This window comes from Vipera ursinii (genome assembly GCF_947247035.1).
Source record: "Vipera ursinii genome assembly, chromosome: 3".
NCBI classification, from domain to species: Eukaryota; Metazoa; Chordata; class Lepidosauria; order Squamata; family Viperidae; genus Vipera; species Vipera ursinii.
The window spans coordinates 93,211,670-93,220,524 of record NC_139516.1 but is presented as its reverse complement, the minus strand read 5'-3'; positions in this window follow the sequence as shown (position 1 = coordinate 93,220,524).

Sequence of the window (8,855 nt, the reverse complement as noted above, 5' to 3'; positions counted from 1 at the left end):
CATCCACATCTATTTAGTCTTGGTAGGATTGAGTTGCAGATGGTTCCTCTCTGTCTAAACCTACAAGGACAGAACCTTACAGCCTCTTTTGGCTAGCTCAAGGTTGAAAGCTGTATTTGGGTATCATCGGCATACTGATTCACACAGCAGTACTAAATCCTGACTTGAAACCTTGGCAATCCATTTTCTCCAGGTTCCTCTCACCACCTGCAGACTGACTACCAACCACCTTCTGAACAACCTTCCCCCAAAAGGAAAGGTAAGAGATTGGTTGACAGTTATCATAAACTGTTGGGCCAAAGGACAGGTTGTCAAGGACAGAGTGTACCACTATACAAGGCAGGAGATTCCTCCTCCTCCTCCTCCTCCTCCTCCTCCTCCTCCTCCTCCTCCTCCTCCTCCTCCTCCTCCTCCTCCTCCTTTATCCACTCTTTTTAATATACAACTCGAGGAGACAGACATAACATTGGTATAGGTTCTCCTACTTGAGCAGGGGGTTGGATTAGAATCCCCCCCAAGGTCCCTTCCAACTCTATTATTCTATGTTTTATGTTCTAACTTTTAATATTTTTATTTTAGGATTTAAACTATTGTTTTAAATTCTTCCCCTCTTCCAAATGATGAGAAATGTGGTTTTTAGCTATCATTTTTGGAAATAATAATAATAACAATAACAATAACAACAACAACAACAATAATAATACAGCTTCCTGCAATAACTCCAGCAAAGCTACAAAAAACTGTGTTACTCAGAACATCTTACAGTTTAAGGAGATATCTGGTTGATACCTAGGATGCTGGCAGCAACCTGTGTCAACCATTAGTGCCAGTCAATTTGAGCGTTTCATGTTTTATGAATAAAAGTTTTATAATAATAATAATAGAACTGGGAAACAGAAGTATTATGAAAGCACTAGCAAAGGATGATGGTTACAAATACCTAGTCATATTGGAAGCAGATAACATCTTGAATGGAAAAGTCAAACAGTCAACACAAAAGGAATACATCAGGAGAGTCTGCAAAATACTAAAATCAAAGCTGAATGCTGGAAATATAATTACTGTATTTTTCGGACCATAAGACGCACCGGACCATAAGACGCACCCAGTTTTTAGAGCAGGAAAACAAGAAAAAAAATATTCTGAACCAAATAGTATCAGTATACTAAAACAGGGCTTTTCAACTTTTTCATCCATTGTACCACTTTTAGGACAAGGCAATGTCCGAGTACCACCAGTCGCCCAGCAAGGTGTCAAAAACTTGACCCCCCCCAAAAAGGAAAAAAAATGATAAAGTACAAGTAGTCCTCGACTTACAACAATTTGCTTAGCGACTATTCGAAGTTACAATGGTACTGAAAAAAGCGACTTATGACCATTTTTCACACTTATGACTGTTCTTTCTCCTTCTCTCTCTCTCCCTCTTTCTCTCCTTCCCTATTTCTTTTTCCTTCTCTCCCTATCTCTCTCTCTCTCTCTCTCTCTTTCTCTCTCCCTCCCTCTCCCATTGTCCCTTCCTTCCTTCCTTCTCTCCCTCTTTGTCCTTCCCTGTCTGTGTTAGAGCAGTACCCACGGAGGCAGCCCTGCAGCCCGGCTTTCTCTGCAGAAAGCAAGCTGAAACGGAGCGAGGAAGATTGCCAGGAACACGATCTCATGCGGTTTCAGTTTCCCTTGCTACAAGAGAAAGCAGGCTGAAACAGAACGCGTTCTGATTGCGTTCCTGGCAATCTCCCTCGCTCCATTTCAGCCTGCTTTCTCTTGTAGCAAGGGAAGCTGAAACCAAGCGAGGGAGATTGCAGGAGCATGAGATTGGCGTTCCTCAGCACGTGCCGATTTGTGCTCCTGGCAATCTCCCTTGCTTTCCACTTGCGGAGGTTGGGGCTGGCCATACGGATCACCTTCGGACCATAAGACGCACCCTCGTTTTCCCCCTCACTTTTGGGGGGGAAAGTGCGTCTTATGGTCCAAAAAATACGGTAAAGCCATTAATACATGGGCAGTCCCAGAGATACATTACCCAGCTGGAATTATCAACTGGACTTTGGCTGAATTGGAACACCTAGACCGGAAAACGCATAAACTTTTGAATATGCACCACGCTCTACATCCATGAAGTGACATCAACAGGTTGTACCTGCCAAGAAGACTAGGGGACAGAGGGCTACTGCAAATCCACCAAACTGTAGAAGAAGAAAAACGAAGTTTGAATGACTATGTAAATCAAAGTACAGAAAAATTGCTGCAGGCTGTGAAAACAGAGAGCATTATAAAAATAACAGAAACAAAGGCAGAATATAAGGAAAAATGGTTGGATGACAAATTAAATAGATGGAAAACCAAAGCTTTGCATGGACAGCGTTTAAAAAACATTGAAGGAAAATATGATAACAACTTGACATGGGCATGGCTTAAGATGGGAACCTTCAAGAAAGAAACAGAAGGCTTAATACTGGCTGCTCAAGAACAAGCACTACAAACTAATGCCATGAAAGCGAAGATACAAAAATCTACTGACAGTCCAAACTGCTGACTTTGCAACGACAAAGTTGAAACTGTTTCACATTTAATATGTGAGTGCAGCAAAATCGTGCAAACTGATTACAAGGCTAGACATGACCGAGTTGCTAAACTAATCCACTGGGCATTGTGTAAAAAATACGAATTGCCTGTGTCCAAAAAGTCATGGGAACATAGGGTGGAAAAAGTTGTCAAGAATGAAAGGGTGAAGATCTTGTGGGACTTCCAAATACAGACAGATCACCATTTGGAACACAACACACCAGATATCGCAGTCATAGAGAACCGAAGTGTACAGTTGATTGATATCGCTGTACCAGGAGATGCCAGAGTCAAAGAAAAAGAACTGAAAAAAATTACGAAATACTGTGACCTGGCTATCAAAACTGCGCGATTATGGATGAAACATGTAACAGTGATACCCACTGTCATTGGGGCACTGGAACTATGTCCAAAAACTTTGCAAAATACATCAAGAAATTGTAGGTTCCTGGAATAACTCCAGCAAAGCTACAAAAAACTGCGCTACTTGGAACATCTTATATTTTAAGGAGATACCTGGTTGATACCTAGGATGCTGGCAGCAACCCATGTCAATCATTAGTGCCAGTCAGTTTGAGTGTTCAGTTGACTGAGTTTCATGTTTTATGAATAAACGAATAATAATAATAATAATAATTAATAATAATAATAATAATAATAATAATAATAATAATAATAATAATAATAATAATAATAATAATAATAATAATGTATACTGCCTAACCCTGCTTTAAAGATGTTTGGAGCTATTCCATAAAAGAAATGCATGTTCTTTTCAAACCTAAAAAGCAATTTGGTCTTATTTCTATTAACTTTTCCTCCAAATAGTACACAACTTTTAGGAACACCTCAAGCTTTTGCTTATTGTACCCTGGAAGTTATATGCTTAGCATTGTGGAGGCCATCCGTGCAAACCTCAGCATACTTGCCAGTTAATCCATAGAGCAAAAGCAGTATTAGTTCCTTGGGAATTAAACTATTTATATCTAAGGCTTGGAATGTAATGTTTTAATAAGTTCTGCTAGCAAATGCAGAGGCTGGGAAAGGAAAATAAAAGCATTGGAACATATAAGGAAAAGATCTAGGATCTTCAAAATCTTTCATAGCAGGATATATTTATCAAAGTAGTTATTCACACAGTTGTTAAGTTATGATAAACTAAGTTTTACATGATTTTAAAATGCAATTTGTTATAACTGATAGCATAAATATATAGAATAGATTCACTTTGATTTTATATGGTGGTTTCAGCTTCCTGAATGGAAAAATCCAACTCTCCTAAATAGGATTTTTACTGTTATTTTAACTTGTCTTCCAAATGCTAAATATTTACTGTTTCTTTAACTCAGCTATGACTCATTCAAATAAGTCCTGCACTGAATTCTTCTTTGGTTCATCAGAGTTCGAGCTTCACTTCTATTTAACTCTTCCTTAACAAGCACATGAGACCTCTTATCCAATGGCACAGGTCAGGTATAATCAATGCACAGGTGATACCCAGTTATAAATCTCAGTCCCCAAACAATTGGGTGATGCTGTCAAAGAGGGTATTGTGGGTTGATGGGGTGGTACAGGCTTAGTCTTAATCCTTGCAAGACTGCATAGCTGTGGATTCAAAGACACCCTCCCCCCAATTTTGTGAATTTTCCCTCTCTAGATCTTTGTGGTGTTGTACTTTCTTAGGTGAAAAATGGGTGGAGCTCCAGGACCTGATACTATTGTTTGAGGAGTAAATATTTTTTTGGGGGGGGGGGAGAAGGTGAGTTATAGCAGTCTTTTTAAAAGGAACAGTGTGGTCCTGTAGATTTTTAATTGGCGCTTAAAAGCGTTTAACATAACAAAGAGAAATCTGGCAGGATCAGGGCATAATTCCAGCATCCTTACTGCAGAGATACCAACATCATTCAAAAAGCTCATAGTATATGTAAGGTTTGGGGTCATAGTTCCCCTCCATCCCTTCTATTATTGCTAACAAGCAACCAGTATTTAAAGTCTTCACCTGTGAAGCATTGAAGAACCTTCAATATTATTAGCTGTTGATAGCCTTCATGAACCTCCCAAATTCACCCTTTAAATTAGATCAAATTGGATGCCATTATTTCACTTTGGGGCAGTAAATTCTGCAGACTACCCATCGATTGAAAAGTTATTTCCTTCTGTTGTATTTGAACCTGCCCGTCTTTGGCTTTGTGGATGATCTTAAGGTCTGAACCCATGAGAAGGAGAAACACTTCCTTTTGCTTTATTTTTCTTTTCAAAGTAAAGAGACCCAACGGGTGAAATCTTTGCTTCAGACCAGTTTAGGGTTTAATTGGTTTTGAATGGAAACATTCTTGCCTGATACTCTCTTTTGAATTGCATTCTATGCAGCATTCTGAATGCATTCTGCATTTGGCTGCTATAATTTAATTCTTATTACAATTTATTTGATGTATTTTTCTTCTTAAAATGCAAAGGTGTTTAAATGTTTCATGAATTCACTAGAAATAATATTCTGGCTGAGAAAGGTGTTGATTCACAAGCAGAGAGAACTTCACTATCTCAGCAAAACTTTTACCACTAGGAACTATGTGGCCTTTAATGGCCAATGATGAGTGTAGGATTCTAGGGACATAAGCAGCAGCTGCCTCATCCTGAATCAGACTAATGATTTATCTGGTTTTGTCCTGCTTGCTCCATTGATTGGAGCTGGTTCTCCTGGGTTTTATACAGGAACCTTTCTCAGCCTTACTTGACGATGGAGGAATCAAACTTGGGATTGTTTGCATGCAAAGCACGTACTTTCCCACAGTGACCTTTGCCCAGAGCACAGTAGCAAAAGGCTTAGGACACGTGCTGTATAAAAAGTTATTGTTTTTGTTTTACAGGGGATTTGAAAAAAAAATCCTTCCCCCAATCCTCTACAGCAGGGGTGTCAAACTCAATTTCATTGAGGGCCGCATCAGCATTGCAGTTGCCCTCAGGGGGCCAGGTGGGTATGGCCTCAGTGGGCATGGCCTACTGGGTGGGCGTGGCTAGAGTGCGTATGGCCTACTGGATGGGCACGGCCAACTCTACATCGTTTGCATCAAGGGTGCCTATGGGGGCCTGGGCAGGAGTGGGACAGATCTGAGGGTCTCTGGCAGAAGGAGGGTCTCTGGGCCAGGGCCAAGGCAGTGGGGGCTGTTCTCTCACTGTTTCCAGGATGGCTTCACGGGCCACATAAAACCACTTCGCGGGCTGGATCTGGCCCCCGGGCCTTGTGTTTGACATGTCTGCTCTACAGTTTTTTTCTCTCTCCCCTTGATTCCATTATAATCTCTGAAAGCAACCCTCACACAGACACAAAAAAATAGGGAAAATCGTATCTCTCTGGCCCAGAATTGGCTCCAAGGTCTAGGATGGGACGACTCTGTGTAGTCTTCTAAGGTGAAATAAAAACTACAATATGCATTGCATATAAATACTACATAAAATACTTCTATTTTATGACTGAATGCTAATGGGACTTCCAGAAAGTGTGCATTATTTTTTGCTAGTCACTAGAGGCCTTCTTTTTGAAAAATTAAACTTCTTCCCATTAATTTTAGAACACTGATCATTCTGAGCTTGGGAAAGTTTGTCAATCTCTGAAGTATAAATACAATATAACATGTAATATGAAAGCAACAAATATCAGCATGCGTGTCCTATGCTAGTTCCATTGTTAGAAAGCAACAGTTTAAACAAATTCTTTATCATTATTGCTGATGCTTTTTCACTGTGTCTTTTAAAAGGGTTTTGGCTTTAATTGTCCACTGTGTTGTTTTATCTGCACTTACACAATATTCTTTTTGCATTAGGCTTATGGTTAATATTTGTCATGTGTGTGTTTTCATGAAAAAAAAGATATACAAATTAAAACAGTAAAAGAAAATTGTCAGACAACATCCTCCAGAATAGCTATTAATTTAATTAAATAGGAGGCTTGTTGTTAGTTGCGAAGTCGTGTCCGACCCATTGCGACCCCATGGACAACGTTCCTCCAGGCCTTCCTGTCCTCTACCATCTTCTGGAGTCCATTTAAACTCACGTCTACTGCTTCATTGACTCCATCCAGCCACCTCATTCTCTGTCGTCCCCTTCTTCTCTTGTCCTCAATCTTTCAAAAAGGAGGCTGCTGAGAACCATATGATATAATAAGAGACCTGTTTTGGATTTCTGTGTTGAAAATTGATAAAGCAGCTTCTTAAGTTCGTAAGAGGTTTAGATATGTTTGCATCTGTAAAAAACCCAAATCAGAATAAAACAGCACTTTGATAATGAAATATATGCAAGCAACTGAAGGAGAACACTATGGGATGTCTTTAAACTTGTTATTATTTCTTTTATATGAAACTAAAATGGCAAAAATTTGCTTGTCCATCTGGAAACAAACTTTAATTCAGTTTTGCTGCACCTCTTATTTGTATTTGATATTGGAATCCAAATGTAATGAATGAATCCAAATGTAATGACCATGTTAGCCATTAATTGGCTCTCCTTGCTAAATATCCTAAATAGCAAAGGGCCTGCTGCACTCTGTTGAGTTGTGTCCACAGTGCTAGCAAGAACATCATCTGATCCTGCACATATGCCATGCTTCCCCCACCCCACAATGACCATTTTTAAAATAATGCTCTTCCAGAAATAAATAAATTAATTGAGGCAGTACCACTTTAAAAACACTGCTGCAAAACTGGCACTTGCACTACCAGAATTGCAATCCTTTCCAACATCAAGGCTGTTCCTTTCAGCTGAATGTGCCCAATTACCTAAATGTGATATTAAATACAACGTTTGCTGAATTATTGATGATTCTGTGACTCTAGAGAAGGGAGCCTGACTGACTTACTAATTTCCTCTGGGCCTTTGCTAGAGATATCATTGCATATACTGCATAAATAGCTGATCTAAAAACTAAAAGAGGTTGCTATGGGGATATTTTCATGAGAATAAGTGAAGGAAATAAATCTCATTTAAATACACAGGGATACCAATTCATTCATCTCACTACTAGCTTGCTTGATAACATTTCAGTGTTTCTTTCTAGGGTATAAAATGCTATGCTGTTTTTATACTCAAGAGAAATATTGTTTTTCGTCTTTATAGTGAATATGTGGTTAAAAATTGAACTCACCTTTTCAGGCTTTAATTGCTTTTATTTTATTATTAGCAGATATGTAGATAATATATTTATGTATATATTGGGGGTAAGCAACATTAGGCATAGCACAGAAAAGGACTAAAATATAATAAGCAAAAGAAATTAAAGGCATGAGATAATAAACAGGAAAGGAATTATAGCTAAACCTTGTTTACACCAAGCTCACTTGGTGTATGTTTTCATACCTTTCTACCCTTAGAAGCCATCGTCGCTCTTCCACCTCTATACACCATGTCATAGCTTGCCTTTTATTCTTTAAAGTCTCACTTTTCTTTTATATTAAGTCCATTCATCCATCATAAGTTTTTTCTTCACCTTATTTCTCCTCTCTCACACCCATAAATTTCATTTTAACTTTGCTAAAGACAGCAAATATTTGTGTATGTATGTATGTATGTACTGTATGTATGTATAAGAGCAGGGCTTTTTTTCTCATAGAACGCTCAGAACGGAGTTCCGGCACCTTTTTGGGATGGAACATTGTAGGGTAGGCAAGGCGGGTTGTATGATATGTGTCAGTTCCGGCACCTTTTTCTTTTACAAAAAAAGCACTGGATAAGAGTAATGGTGGCAAAGGCTAAATTCCAAAAGTTGTAATATTTTTGATGATTATAATGATTTGTCAAACATGATCTAGATGCCTTTTCTTAATAAGATCCAACTCTCCTCCTTCTCTTTTTCTTCATAGTCATGTCTGTAGCAATGAAGCATACCATTATTCCATGTATAATATGTCCCAATATTTTCAATGGCCAAGTTAGATTTGAAAGGATAATTTGCTCTTAGGTTTCAATGCCACAAGGCTATTGATAAAATTTTGTGCTAATACAAAACCATAGTAATAAGAATCTCTAATAATATGTGTAATCATATTGTGGCAGGAATCATTCCTATACTAGATAATCAAGTGCTGGAAAATGTGACTATTTTTACATAGACCGCGGCTGTGCATGCACATATTCACTTCTCCCTGAAATATAGAACAGTTTATATTGTATATTCCTTTGCATCTTCTGGATTCTTATTTAATTTATTAGTATGCAGTAAGTTCATACATGTATTCCATGCATATTTTCCAATTCTAACACTTTGCATCATAGAACAAATTTTCCGCCCTTATATGGGTTTAGAC